The sequence below is a fragment of the Zalophus californianus genome, chromosome 14 (assembly GCF_009762305.2).
Source record: "Zalophus californianus isolate mZalCal1 chromosome 14, mZalCal1.pri.v2, whole genome shotgun sequence".
NCBI classification, from domain to species: Eukaryota; Metazoa; Chordata; class Mammalia; order Carnivora; family Otariidae; genus Zalophus; species Zalophus californianus.
In genome coordinates, this window is record NC_045608.1 from 80,685,471 (window position 1) to 80,701,272 (window position 15,802).

Consider the following 15,802-nt stretch of genomic DNA (forward strand, 5'->3'; position numbering starts at 1 on the left):
AAGCTGTGTAATGGGAAGGACAACAGTGACCACAGCCTCCCTGCATCTTAACCCCCCTGAAACAAGGGGTGCCTGTGCCCACGCGGCTCTCCTGGTGAGACCCATACCATAAAGGAGACCTTAAAACTAGCTTTATTGGCCCATTCTGCAAACCAGCCCCCTGGTTTCATTACACACGCAGACACACAGACCTGGCAGAGGATGGAAAATTTTACATAGAGCCCTGCTTTGCACTAATCTTCTTAAGGAAGTCTTTCAGATGGTTACAAAACCCCGTGTTCCTACCTTGGGCATTTGCCTGAGGATAAGAACAACTCGCTGCAAAGGATTCTGTGTATAACGTGGGCTGTAGCCCATTGGCGATGAGCAGGCTGGAAACAGAGCATTACGACAACGGCTGAGGCTTCTGCACCCCACAGAAGTCAGGGTACCGCTGTGGAAAGCACGCACTGTATCCCCAGCTCTTGGCACCAAGCCTCGTGCATGGAGGTCACCACTGAATGAGCAAATGCATGTCAGACTGAGGGTGGAGTTGAAACCTGCTACTTGCCACAGACAAGGAAATGCTGAGAAAGGTTAACAAGCAGAGCTTTCCACAGGGAGCACGCCCAGCTGGCAGATCTGGGTGCAGAAGGGGCAAGGGCACCCCCTGAATGCAAGCCACCAGGTAGAGCTGGAAAAGACCCGTTGGGACGTCCCTGTCCTTGGCTGTGGGCCAGGAATGAGGAAGAGAAGAAGGGCAGAGGTGGTGTGTCTGCTCCTCAAGCCCCAGGTGAGGAAAACGGGCCCTCTGTAGGAGCTGGTGTCGTGGGACCTGTCCCAGACCCCATAAGCCTCCCTGTTGGCTGCACCCTCGCTGTGAGGAGGTGGGTGCACAGAGACGGTTAGGGACAGAGGCGTCACTCACTTGGCTTAGGACAGCTGTTCCTCGTGACAGACAGCTGCAGATGGGGCCCCACACTTGGCTGCCAGCTCAGCTGTGCCTGTGGGTACCTCGGAGAGTTGGAGCAGCTTCTAAATGAGAGGGTTTTCAAAGGCATCAAGAATTAAACCGACTCTGAAAAGGTGATGGAAGACAAGGGGTGGCGTCTGGATGGCCACCTGCGTGGCAGGAGTTGAGAGGGAGAGGAGACCCTGACATTGCCCTCCATGCGGGTGTGGGGCCCTGGCAAGAGCGTGTCTGAGAACTCCATGCGGATATCTGTAGTCACGCAGTTGGACCAGTCAACAGTTGCTGGAGAGATTCCTTTGCTTTCTTCTCTTTCCCATATCTCTTGTGTACTTAAAGTGGTGCGATTTATTTTAGCAAGAATTACTCTTCTGTTATTGCCCGACTTTGAGCTTCTTTTGAAGGTGGCTCGCCATGGAGCATCAGCCCTCCACTCCACGGGGCCCCGCCCCTCCAACATGCACTGTCTCCGGGTTCACACGGGCACAAATATGGGGCAGCCAGAGCAGGAAAGACAAAGGCAGCTTAAAGAAACAGAATGGACTGGATCCTGAAAGGTGTGACCACATCCCAATGGATGTATTTAGGGGACGACTACACCAATCAGAATGGAGACTTGTCAGCTGTTGATTAGTAAGCTGGAAAGGCCAACGTGGGTAGTGTTCATGCCAACCTTTCTCCTTTTCTTAGGAATAAGTGTGTGACATCATCTTGGTACCTCGACCAACAACACAGTCTCCTAACTTCCCGTGTTCAGATTCTGGGCTCAACAAGCAACCTCGGAAGCTCATCTGACTTCCCAAGAAAATCTACCCACAGAGAGACTGTGGGCCGGGGCAGGTAAGCATACGTGTCTGCTTACAAACCACTGTGCTGGCCTTGCGGCTTGCACACCTGTCCAGGGGGCCGTTAAGGGGAGTCAGCCCCTGAGCGATGGATCTGTCTTTGAGGAATGGGCCAATCAGGTCTTTCAGGAGCCAAGATGAGGTTCAGACCCTGTACTGTGGTGAATCCAGCAAGTAATGCTACCCACAGAAGCCTCCTGGAGTCACGCTCTTAGTCTTCCTGCACTGGTAGCCCAACACATTGTTGAAGGCCTTCCGGGGCTACTTCTTGAATTTAGACACTTCTCTTGAGTGAAGACTAGATTCAGAAATGACCAGAGTTTCACAGGGCTTGGATGCAGTGCATAATTTCCATGGTGCAAGGAGCAGTGAGTATCCGTTCCACTCCTTAGCTACGTGGAAAATTTCACAGCTGCTGTAAATTCTGATCTGTTTATTCCTTCAGCCATTCCTGATTCTAATATAATCAATCAGACTGAGTTCCAGCCAGAAAGGTTGCCCAGAAGGAGTTTGAGAGATGCCTGCTCTCAAAGAACACAGGATTTAGTTGGGGAGATATATACAAGAAACAATCAAACATAGTCAATGGCACAAATAAAGACATAGCCCAAGCTGATAAAGGACTGAGCCAGAATTGAGTGGAGTGACTCTCAAAAGGCTTTCTGAAAGAAGTATTTCTAAGAAGAAGTAGCTTAGTGTCATGATAAAAAGGATGGGTCTTGAAGTCAAATAGACCTGGGTTCAAATGCTCAATTGTTTGTAACTTCATAAGGTACAGACGAGGCTAAGCAGGGTGGGAACAAAGTGCCTGACACATGGGAGGTGCTCAAGAAATGGCCATGAAGAAATATCCATGCAGCTGGAGAAAGGAGGAGAAAAGTTTATGTTCACTCTGCATCAGACACTATTCTTACTGCCTTATTGCATTAGCTCATTTCACTGCCGCAACAACCTTACGAGGTAGGTACCATTATTAACTCCACTTATTGATGAGGAAAACAAGGAAGGTCCAGAGAAGTGACTTGCCCAAGGTCAACACAGCTGGGATTTGAATCCAGGCAATCGGATCCCTGACTTTGGAATGTTAACCACTTTCCTGTCTTCTTCCATTACATTCACTCTACCACCTCTCCCTTGAGTCATATTTATCAGACGAAATTGTCAGAACATCTTCAACTTTTAGGATAAATACTGAAAACATTATACATCCCTTGCTTGTCGGGGAGTGGCCGTTTGGTGCCGTTTCTGTTGGTCACTCAGTGATCTATCCAAGACAGTTATGTGTATGGACCATTTTTGTCTCAGTTAATATAAAGCACCATATAAACATTGACTCAGCTGCAGAGCCTGAATAATAAATTATCACTAGCCCAAGTGCTAAAATAGCACTTGATTTTCTCTCTGCCTGAGCATGCTATCTATTTATACTTTGCTTACTTCTGTGGAGTTCAAAGTGCTTTATACACATTTCATCAAAGCTATACTTACGTCGATTTATTGTCTTTATTACACACATGTGACTAATGTATCCAACAACCTTCGTATTTACTACAGGATTCTCAGTTTTCATCTAGCTTTTTTATCTAAGGGATTTACTGACTACATTTAATTTCTAATTAGTGGAAATTTGCTGACAATTAGAAGAACAGCATTTTACTGTTCTTTTTTAACTAAATTCATTTTGTACATGATACCACCATTCTTGTCCCTGAATAGTAACCATGTATTATTTCTTATCCTTTACAATTCATGACTGACCTTGAACCGGAATAGATCTGTTATTTTAAAACTACAAGTACAATTGCCTTTTTCACTCAGTAGACTTTCTGAAGTCCCATATATATAATTCTTATTTTTTCAGGTTGATGAGTTCATTGAGATACACGCATTTTCAAATTTGGTCTTTACCTTTTCGGTTTTCAGATCCATGGGCAAAAAAAGTAAATTTAGATGATAAGATAGAGTAAGGAAAAGAACTCCAGAGAAAGGTTTCCTTAACTGGCTGGAGGATGGACAAGTGCCCAAAATTCTGGTGTGTATAAACTGCAAAACTAGGTCTGTGCATTGTGAGGAGTTAACAGAACTTAAGATTTAGAAGCAGGCCTTAGTGCCGAATGCATAAAGAGAAATGAAACAAGAGTTGTCATTTGATGTTTCTGTCCATGACACATAAAAATAGCCCAAATGCTTAGCCTAAGGCTGGGGCATTCTGTTTCCTTTGTCCTCCCCTCATGTGAATATCCATCTTCATTACTGAAAACAGAAACTTCAGCCTTAAGCATTTCCCTGTTTTAAAAAAAGGATATATGAGGCGCCTGGGTGGCTCATTCGGTTGATCGTCCAACTCTTGGTTTCCGTTCAGGTCATGAGCTCAGGGTCGTGAGATCGAGCCCCATGGGCTCCTAGCTCAGCAAGGAGTCTGCTTGAGATTTTTCTCCCTCTGCCCCTCCCCTCCTCACGCTCTCTCTCTCAAATAAATAAATCATCAAAAAAGATTTAAAAAGGATATTATGCTAACAGTCCTTGTCCAAGAACCAGCAGCTATTCCCTTCCGTAGGAGTCCCGAAGGTTTTCCCCTTGCGCAGTTGTGTCATCTGCCAGTGTGAATTTAGGAAGATGGCACAGGTTATGACCAGCCGTGAGAGATATGAGTCCTAAAGACCCTCAGAAGCAGTACTGGCGTTGGAGGGATGTTTAGAAACAAAGCTCCTTATTCTAGGAGGTTCTGTACCTTGGTATTATGGGCCTTGAACAAGGTCAAGGAACTAATCTGTAGTCAATACCCTCATTTAAAAGAGAAGGTCAGGCCCTTGGAGCCTCGCAGCTGCACAGATGTGCTGAGTTCTCTTTTACCTCTGGCCATCTGCACATTCTGTTCTCTCTTCACAGATAACTGGGCACGTCGATTATTTTTCTTGTAGGACTTAGTTTAAAAAAGGTTTTCCTAAGACCGGGCTGGATTCCCTATTTGGTGGGCACAGTCGCATAGCTCTGTCCACCCCACAGACCTTACAAGGTTGCAAAATGCCAGGATCACCTGAAGACCAGGTCTCAGGAAAGAGTTGAATGGAAGAGTAGATAGAGGGTGGCAGAAAAGCAAAGAAGGGAGATGGAGGCTTGGAAGGGCCCTTTTTCTTCCCCTCTTTTAAAGATTTTATTTATTTGTATTTGAGAGAGGAGAGGCAGAGGGGGAAGGAGAGAGAGAATCCCAAGGAGACCCCCCGCTGAGCTTGGAGCCCAGTTCAGGGCTCGATCTCACAACCCTGAGATCATGACCTGAGAGGAAACCAAGAGTCAGATGCTTAACCAAATGAGCCACCCAGGCGCCCCTGGAAGGGCCGTTCTATGACTGTTACTGTGACTTCTACAAAGCCACCCTGGGTGTACCCTATGGAATGGTGGCAATCTCGTAAATCAAAACCAGGCCAAGCCTAAAATTAGTTCAACTAAGAAAAATTACATTACTTGAATGTTTCAAGAGCAGCTTTTGCTTTTTAGAAAAAAATTTTTTTTGTTCTTTATCTCAAGAAAATAAACAACAGTATGGTGTTCAAATCTGAATCAGGTCCAACCCTGAAGGCTGGAGCAGTGTTCAGATGGCGCGCTCCACTTGGCCCCGCTAATACAGGGTTGGCATTTCCACTATGGAAATATCAGCAGAATCAAATGAGCTTGGGAAGTTTCCATTAGCTTCATAGCTATATGTTCAGACTTCAGACAAACGTGAAGCACAGAATAAGTACTAACAATCGTGAATGGAATGTGCTAGAAAGCAAGAAAATAGCAAACAAGCAAAGCATGTGTTCTATTATATCTTTTTTCAAAATTATCTGTTTCAACAACAAAACAGACTCTCTGAGAAATTAACTCACCAGTGCCATATCTCCAGCAGAACGACATATGGAAATAGCACGGTCCTTGGCAGTAGGCCGGCTTTGAGGGCTAGCTCCCAAACTTCCTGGCTACACAACTTTGGCAAGTTACTTAAATCGGTGGGGTACAGTCTCCACCTCTTCATCATCTCTCAGGATTTCGTGAGGTTTAGAGAAAATATAAGTCCAAGTGCTTAGCCCCTAGTTCAGTAATAATGACCAGTGTGATCACCATCATCTTTGACACCATTGGAGAAGCAATAAAAACATCAATTTGGAAATTATGAATGACCCTAAGCTGGACCAAAGTTTAACTGTTTATGTGTCATGTGTAAGGGCTGAAGAAACAAATTACAGTGCAAACTAGAAAGTAGCTAACACAAAAGTAAGACAGCCAGCTTTTAAGCATTTTAATAATACCCATTTTACTATAAACAATATGGGTATGCCAACTAATCTTAACTTGTATTACTCTGTCATAATTGTTAATCTTAATTTATAATACTCCATAATTATTCAATTATATTAATAGAACAGTATTTTTATATCCTTCCAGAAAAATCTATGCATGTGCATGCACATATATGCATCTAATTCTTTTTCTCATCTATGACATCATACTCTCCATAAAGACTTCAACTTTTCTACTCTACAGTGATCTGGGGCATCTTTCTATGTGAGTTCATGAACATCTATCACGTTTTTTGATAGCTGTATTTAATTTCATAACATCAATTGACCATCATTTAGCCAGCCCTCTACACACATATTTCTTTTTCTTCCCCAGTTAGTTTGTTTCATGCTTCTGCTGCAAAAACAGGATAAATGATGCTAGGATGGATGCCCTTTCATATATATAGGAAAAAAACCCTAGAAGTGAAATTGCTGAGTCAGAGGGTACATAAACTTAGTATTTTCAAAACTGAGGTCAAAATTGCCCTCCAAAAAATTCATGAGAATATACCTTCCTTTAATGGTGTGTGGGGGAAAAAAGAAACCCTGTTTTACACTTGCTTCTCCTAATTCTCTCTCTTTCTAGACATGTCCCAGAGAAGATAGAGGGTGGCAGAAAAGCAAGAGAAGGTAGGTAGAAAGAGAAGAAGGTACAACCTGAAGTTATGATCTTAACTGATTTAAATATTTACCCTTACTTCATGATAGTTTCTTGAATTTTTCTCATCTGTAGACACTTCCTTTAGAAATGTAAACAACACTGGAGGTCGAAAAGTTTCTGCCCCTCCCAACTTAGGTATCTAAGTCCCTTCAGCCAAGAAGGAGGCCAGGAAGAGCTCCCTGGCCCCCCAAAGAAAAAAGCTACAATAAACCAAACCAAATCACAGATAAACGCATCCAAGTTACACCTTGCCTTTATTCAAGGTTTCTCCGTGTGTTAGGCTTAGCACTGGGTACTTCACAGACATTATCTCACTTTAGGGTCTGTGTATTTGTGAGTATTTATACGCCCAATAAAAGCCTCACACATCACCTGATGAGACCTGGGAAAATGGCCGTCCTTCACCTCTGGTGACAGCGATGAAGATATCAAAGTCCCTCCCCCCCCGTTTTCCACCCGCCCAGCCCCTTCTCCATCTCTCCCCCAGGGAAACACAAATGCCCCTTTCAGCCAGCAGTAACAGGCCAGGCTTCTATTGGCCCCAAATCCCAATAACTGCTGTTTCTCTTGATGTCCTGAGGCTTGGTGAGATCCTGAAGTATCTTCTGATCATTGAAAGAGATGAACAGGTGTTTGGTATAGTTTTGGTATTACGTATAGTTTGTTCTATTTGAGTTCTACAAACACTGGCCATAGAGAAGTGGTCTTTGGGATACCTCCGGGTAAAATAGAATGTTGGATTAACATTAACCAGAACACTATTAACTGGAACACCTCACTCTTCTAGTTAACTAGAGAATTTACCGTACTTAAGTCTTTATATCACTCCTACTCTCAAACAGAGCAAAAGAAGTGATGTCCCCCTCCCAAAATAAAAAACGTGAAAAAGACTCTTTCCCTTGTCAGAATCCAACACAGCTCTGTCATATGCGCCTTGAATAATGATCTCCCACTTAGCAGCTGCATCACTGAGGTTAGACCAAAAAAAATAATTGGTTTGGAATGCAGAGCTTGACTGGATGAATCTATGCCACAGTATATGCTCTTTGATTTGCTAATGCAAAGGCAAACCCTAATATATTAAAACACTTTTTTCAGAAACTTTCCCAAATATCAGGTTTTTGAAACTCAATCTACGTTTTCTCGCCAAATTAGTAAGATTCCCCCCCACCCCCAAGTACAAAGACATGTTCCATAAAGTATCAGAAGCTGGACACCAACAGTACTGCAGGACTGAGTGGAGCCCACCTCCCACTTTCAGACAGCAGGACCACCGCCCGGCTCCCCACCCCGCCCTCAGCCACCTGCAAGGGAAGACGGGATTCTCCGGTCTGCCCTTCTGAAGACCAAGTCCCTGACAATGGTTTCTGAGCCCTAGAAACCATGGGGCTGCCCCAGAAAATGAAACCACTTTGAGAGTCTTTATTTTAGTAACTATAAATCCCCTTGATCTGTCTATGACAGGCCTATCTTCCACTGAATTCCACTTTCTAGCCAGAAAAATTTTAGTGAGGTTCCAGTACATTCAGAAACAGGTCATTTGTATTCAATAGTGTCACTAACCTACTCAAATGAAAAAGTGCTTTTTGTGTGTGTGAAATACATCAAACTCTAAGTATCTGAGGCAGGTTTCTGTGAAATCACTTGCTGTGGGTATCCGTGCACAGCAGCTGCTTACTGAAGAAATGAAGCCAGCCTTGGAATTCTGGATAAGTCCTAAAGGTTTCTGATGCATTAAGTAGAGATTCTGAAATCGGTGCCAGCCAGTAAGGTTTTAGGACAGTTTGTTTGCAAAGGTTAAAAGAGCAGTGGGTTTGGGTCCCCTGAGGACAGACAGCCTGTTTTAGGTAATTAATTAATCACTGACCAATCGGAAACTGCTACTAACACTGAGGTGAAATGGGAAATTAAAAAAAAAAAGATCTGGTTTTTATTTCCTTTGCATTATTAAAAAATAACCTGAAAGTGTGGTTTGTGATATTTAAGTTGCCTACAATTTGGGTGCCTCCTTCCTTCACTTGATAGCTATTCATTCAACTACTACATGCTCAATGCTCTAGGGGCTGGGGATGTTGTGGCAACTAAGACAGGCATGGTCCCTGCTCTCTTGGAGCTCAAAGAATACCCACGTAAAGCACTGACTGTGTAATACGAAAAGAGCCGGCAAACGGAAGTGGGGCGACAGGAGAGGGAAGGCCCAGGTGATCAGGGGGAGCTTGTGCGAGGAAGTGACATTTAAACATTTGAAAGGCAAGAAGGAGGGGCCCTGGGATGATGAGGAGGAGTGCAATCCAGGTAGAGGTCACAGGTGGCGGAAGGGCCCAAGAGGGGGGTGAGCTTGCTGCGCGAGAAGATCAGGGATGCTGGGCGAGAGGATCAGGGATTCAGCCCGTGTGGCCGGCGAGCCAAGGGCAGGTGGGAACGGGTGAACTCAAGATGGCGTCCTGAGCACAATGGGAAGTATTTCGGGTGATAAACTGACACACAACTCTTCCGCAAAGACCCCAAACTGGAGAGATGACCAAAGCCTGTGGGGAGGAGAGGAGCTGAAGCACCCGACAGCCCTCACGCCAGCCGCGAGGCGCTGAGGAGCACTGACGGCAGCTGGGTTCTTGGAATGACGTCACCACGTGACACCACAACCACAGCACGTGCCATTACGTCAGCCCTTGTTTGGTCAAGAATAAGGTCAGCAAAAGACCTTCTCCACTCACCCCTCGACCCCGCCCCAGCTTCCACACTTAATCCAGCCTCTCTCTCCTCCCCAGAAACACCGTCCCAGTCTGGCTTCTGTGTTTAGATACACCAAAGAGATAGGGACAGGGTCCTCAAGCACTGGCAGCTTCCATACTTCCCTGTTAACTACTTCCGGGGACAAAAATGCAAGGAACTATCTTTGACGTGCTTAATGTGTCTCATCAAAGAAATGAGGCTCATTAATTCGGCAGCCATAGATGGGCCTGTTTCATGATACAAAGAGAGAGAATCCCGAATATCAGCACCCCATGATGAATGTCACACACAACCATTAAAGACCTATTTTTAGCAAAGTCAACCACTAAGTTCTGAGCCAAATGAAAGGTCATGTGTTATCTGAGAAGCACATGTTATTGTGGTCATCAAATGGCTAATTTGGGGTGAGGTGTCTATGGAAGATGCTTGTTATGAAAGCAGAGAGTACTACAGTGAATACTGTGATTCAGAAACATATAAACAGCAAAGGGAACATGGACTTAACAGCTAAATTTCAAATGACATTTCAAGCGAGTCCAATGACATGACATTTCTCTTCTTTTAAGATTTTATTTATTTATTTGAGGGAGAGTGGGCGAGAGCGAGCACATGAGTGGGGCGTGGGGCAGATGGAGAGGAAGAAGCAGACTCCCCACAGAGCAGGGAGCCAGACTCGGGGCTTGATCCTGGGACTCCAGGATCATGACCTGAGCCGAAGGCAGACGCTTAACCAGCTGAGCCATCCAGGCACCCCCTAACATGACATTTCTTGATACTGATTATTAACATTGGCAAAAATGTGCCTTAAGGTTTTACAACTTATTTTTCCATGAGGTGGCCATAGTTCAAATACATGGTTGTAAAAGCATATGATCACATCTAGAATGGTCCTGAAGACACCAGAGTAGATTTATTTCCTTACTAGCATGACCTTGAACAAGATCGATTACATTCCCAAGCCTTGGTTCCTCATCTGTAAAGAATAGTGATAATCATATTCATCTTTCATTGGCATCCAGCACAGCACACGACAAAGCTGCAGACGTCTAAGAAATGTCAGTTCACTTTTGCTTTGGCTTTCTGCACCCAGGGTCATCCCAACGTAGAGCCAACTAAGAATTTTAATTTTTTGGATACATTTATTAGCATCATCCAGTGGTATATATGCCACAAAAGGACTGGAATATCTGTTCAAAGCTGTAGCTACAGAACCCAGACAAGTGCCTGCCCGAGAGCACAGGCTCAATAAAGCGTCACTGGATAAATGAATAGGAGGTGATAGTGACATGAGGTTGAAGGTGAAGGTGAATCATCTTCATAGGTGACTTGCCCATAGTTTTGAGGGAAGAGATCTATTCTGACGTGCATTCAGATAATCAACTTAGACATGCAGCCATCTTACAAAATAAAGGCTCAAAATCATCTATTAAAGAGAGTAGTGCCTTCGACTACATCCTTTGGTACTTCAGCCTCAAAGCATTCATGGGAAGTCTGGTCCCAAGGGCTCATGGATCAGCAATGATCCCCAGGAAAGTGGGAACCCATGTTGGTCAGAAAGCTGGGGATCAGGAATTGGCTGGGCCACTGACAGGCTGTGTGGCTTCGGGAAAGCCATTTAATATCTGCTCAAGCACACTTTGGTTTCACCATGCTTCAGTGAGTGACACGGACCTAATTTATCTCTCGAAGTTCAAAAGCCCCGTGCCTGCGACCACGGCAGCCCAGGCTGGTATCCGTCCACACGGCCTCACTGTTGTGAAAAATTACACGTATAGGAGCCATCGAAAACAGCGGTAGAAAACAAGGAAGAAAAATCCACTCCTTTAACCCTGTTTCAAGAAGCACTGCTCACAATTGCTCACATCTGGCATGCCTCAATGGTAATCATTTGCAAGTTTCAAAAATGTTGAACCTTGAAAGTGAATAAGGAGCTCTATCTTCAAAAGGGAAATTAAAGACCTGGAACAGACCACTAGGGACTTTTTTATTACACCTGGATAATGGCAGGTATTATTACCCGATCCAGCAGTGTGTTCTTATGAATAGGCTAACACATACCCTTTGGCTGTAAAACACTGCTTTAGGATATAACATGTTGATTCAGATACAAAATAAAATAACTGTTTGTATGGTCGTTTTTAATGAAAAGTCTAAAAACACGCCTATTTAACAAACTTCTATTTTTATAGAGCCTGCCTACGAAAGACTGCTTTAAAAAAAAAAAAATCCAACTATGGGTGGTCTTACACCTAGAAGGGGCACAAGAATCTTTTGTCAGACCATGTGTCTTAATTTGGGGTATGGAAAATGTGGTCACCATAATTATAAGCCTGGGAAAGCAAAGAGTTTTAAAAATTCTGTGCAGGAGGGGAGTAATAATTCGTTAGCATTCAATAAAACTGTAATTTAACCAGCTTTTAGGTATGTAGTAATCAACATTAAAATTATAGCACTTGACAATTTTTGATTTTACCTTATGGCTATTTGTTGAAGTGTCTCATTTCCTTGACGAGACTTATGTTCCTTGAGAACAAATGCCATGTTTCCCTTATCCCTCCAGCCTCACCCAACTTGGTACATGGTTTGTTTTTTGTGTTCAATGAACCACAAAGAATGTTTCAGGAACAACCTCAGGAAAATCAGGCGAGAAATAATTCAGGGTAAGAGGAAATCAATGCATAACTTGTTTAAACACTATTCTCTTAGGCTTCGAGATATTTCAAATACAGAACTTGAAAAGGTTCAGCTATGGAAAAAGCTCATTTCTGCAGGTTTTGAAATGGGATTTAGCCAAGAGAAGAGTCAATACTAATTAAGTTTTGATAAAGGAGGCAGGGGAAGGGTAGCGCTGTAATTTAGTCACTTGGTTACTAAAACCTTTTCTCTGATTGAAAGGCATCATTAGGGGTCAAACGACACACAATTGGAGGAGATATAACATGATTCCTTCTCCCTCTATATGGTCTTTTCGGGCCTTGAAATGAAAAGATCAAAGCCAAGTGAGCCCATGGAAAATTAATGAGAGCTGAGCATCGCATGCAGTTAATATGCTTAGTCAAGTCAGGCAGCAAGAACTACGCAGGCCTTTATCATACAGGATAAAATACAAACAGCCTTCCAGAAGGCTGGGCAGACATGAGCCTGGGGTTCCTACCCATGGATGCATTACAGCTATGGGCTCCTTGCGGCTTGCATTTCTTACATGTCTCGGATTTCTGAATTCCACATTTCAACCTCCTTTTCCTCTTTATCGTTAATATAAATATAGGATCATTACTATAAATTCCAATATTTTAGCATCTAAACTCTATCTCCCAGCCTGCACCTCACAACAAAAACCAATTCTTTTTCGAATCTATCTCCTTTATGTGTTGCTATTTCTTAGAATAGAAAAGTGGATGATTAGAAATGCCAGGTGAGGAGAAGTAACTTTTGTCCCCAAATAGGGAAGAACATTATGGTTTGGTGATGCGCAGCTGCCAAATTCCTATGTGAGATAGGTTCCTCTGTGTATTTAAGGGCTCGGCTCCTTCTGGGGAGGCTGCTGGGGGGGGGGGGGCGGGCAACAGCATGGCCTTCAGAGGCCCACCCCATCCCCTTGGGAGCCGTGTCCCCGTTGACAGATCATTCACCTTTCTGAGCTCCGGGTTCCTTGTCTGACAATGAGGAACAATTCTCATACCTGCTAGCGGTTTTCAGGGCTCAGTAAGCGCAAGGCAAGCGTTTAGCACAGGCTTTGTCAGTGGGTGAGACCCCTCTGTGGCGGCTATTTCTGTCACAGGTGCTGCCGCAATCTGTCCCCTCCGAACGTGCAGGACGACGCAACTGAATGCCAAACTGTTCCTGCATTTTCCATGAAGTTCCTCAGGGGCGGCTGCCTGGGAGGGAGGAAGAGTGCCTGGGAGGTGGCCGTCCCCTGCAGAGTGGGCCTTGTGCTGGCGCACATCTGGTAAATCAGGGCGAACAAGAGGCACAGTCACTGGAGAGGAGGCCGGGAAGGGAGCAGTGAGGGAGGGAGCCGGGAGAAGGGGGAGGGGCGGGGGGGGGGGGGGGGAGCGGCAAGCTTTCATAAGATAATGTAATGTTCAACCTGGCTTCTACATCCTTCTCCAAGGATCACCGAATATTTTAAATTCAAATGAAAACCATTATCAGGCAGATATGGAGAACTGAAATGTGGAGTCTGTGAGAAGGCATTCCTTGCAGGAGGTAAAAAAGAAGTATGAGCAAACAAAAGACTCAAGTTAACTTGTCCGCCTTCCCCAGGCTGGTGTGGGACTTTCTCCATGGAAAGTGTCTGTTTTTTAACATTGGGTCATGGGGTGGATTTTATTTGAGCTCTTCAGGTTATTTGGACTTTATTCTGTTAAGAAAGTAGTATATTTGCTTTAATATAAGTGGTTTCAGGATGAGGAAAACAGAAGCATGATGCTGGAGGAAGGTGTAGCCTGACAATGCTGTGTACCTGCATCCACACCAACACACACGCACACAGAGACACAGAGACACACACACAGACACACAGAGATATATACACACACAACACACAGACACACAACACAGACACACAACCCACAGACACACTCACAGACACACAGGCACATGCACAGACATACATACGTGCACATGCAGAGACATACAAAAAGACACACAAACACACAAACACATATACATGCACATCCTAGCTAGGCCCATCCGGACTCTTCTGTGGTGTGGGCTGCAGATCTTATCTCCCCTCCACTTTCTATCAAGAAAATCCTGACATTTCCAACCACACACATGGGTTAAATGGTAAGAACCCAAAGCAAAACAATTAACAACAAAACACGACCAAAAAAAAAAAAGAGAGAGAGAGAGAAAGAGAGAGAGAAAAAAGCATCTTTTCAAGCAAGTGGGTCTCCAATGAAATATTCAAGGACCAATTCAAAGCCTTTACTGTCCCAGGAGAACGCATCTCACTGTGTTCAAGCATGTTCCTGTTTTGTTTGTTTGGGTTTATTTTTGCCTTCGTTCTGCAGGAAGCCCCACAGATATGACGGGGTGATTTAATTCTGTACAAACCTCACCTCCCTAAATTCTTAGAATGTAGATAGATACCACTGCCGGTATTCTTAGAGTTACACAGCCTCTCACACCAGCTAGAGCAAAGCAGACCCCACATTTCACTGGAATCCCTACTTTTAGTTCTTTGCAGGTTTTTCTTCACGACACACAGGAAACCAAACATGAAGCACGGTTGTAGATACTGATAAATAGACTTCTAAGACGTTCTCCGTGGCCGGCAGGACAGTGGCGGACTTAAACCCAAAAAGGGAGATACGACTTATCACCTTGGAGAGGAAAGTAAGAGTTGAGACACTCTTTTGGCAGGTGTCAAAATGTAGTGATGGCAACAGATGCCGTCAGATGCATTGGTGAAAACTCGTGAAAGTTTCTACCCTCCATCCCAGGTGGCGAGACGCTCAGGAACCAAAGACAAGAGAGAACTGACAGTCGAGCATGCGACAGAAGAAAAAATGAAGCCACGCAGAAAGGGGTGGTATTCTCCCAAAGCAGCCGAATCTGCCGCACCCTCAGCCCATCAAGTGGGGTGTTCAGAGTGAGTGTGGCACCTCTGTGTGAAGTGGGCAGTGAGTAGGCGGCACTCGAGGGAAATCAGGGGAAAGATCGGGGCCCCGTCTCCCCAGGGACATCTGTTCCTACTACTGCACTGCCATCCAGGTCCCTAAAAGTGCACTTAAAGACTGCTCTCAACCTCAGGCTGAAGTTTCCCTACCAGGCCATCGCACCTTGAGCATGTAACAAACACATCACGGTAAGAAAGCCCAATTCTTCCATCCAACGCTGACATTTAAGACTTTCTGTACGATGGCCAAAATGCCTTGGAACCCAGATTCCTGAAAGTCTTTCAAAAGACACTAACCGATTTGTCCTTATAAACCGCCCCCTTTCTTATCACCCCCAACGGAACGTCCCTAGGGTGACCGAAGTTTAATATGTAAGTAAGTGAAGTGGCTGATCTATGTGGCTTTCCTGAATGAGTGGTTTTTAAAGATGTTTCTTTAAAAAGGAAATTAACGTATTCCTCCATTCACTTAACTAACATTCTTTAGAGTATTGGCAGCATGACCATGATTACTGGCATTCCGAAGATTTAGAAGAGCTGGCTCTACCTCTAACGAGGAGGACACCCTGAGACCACTGACCCAACTGTCCTGTGCCTCAGTTTACTCATCTCTAAAATGGTGAGGCCTGGACAAGATGGTTTCTTTTTTTAAAATTAATTAAT

At 44.5% G+C, this 15,802-nt stretch overlaps 1 protein-coding gene across 3 annotated transcripts in view; it reads right to left on the bottom strand.

The window, feature by feature from the left end:
* BCL2 (BCL2 apoptosis regulator) overlaps window positions 1–15,802 on the bottom strand; it is a 167,408-nt gene that overhangs the window by 49,480 nt on the left and 102,126 nt on the right. The gene's annotated exons all lie outside the window — the stretch shown is intronic.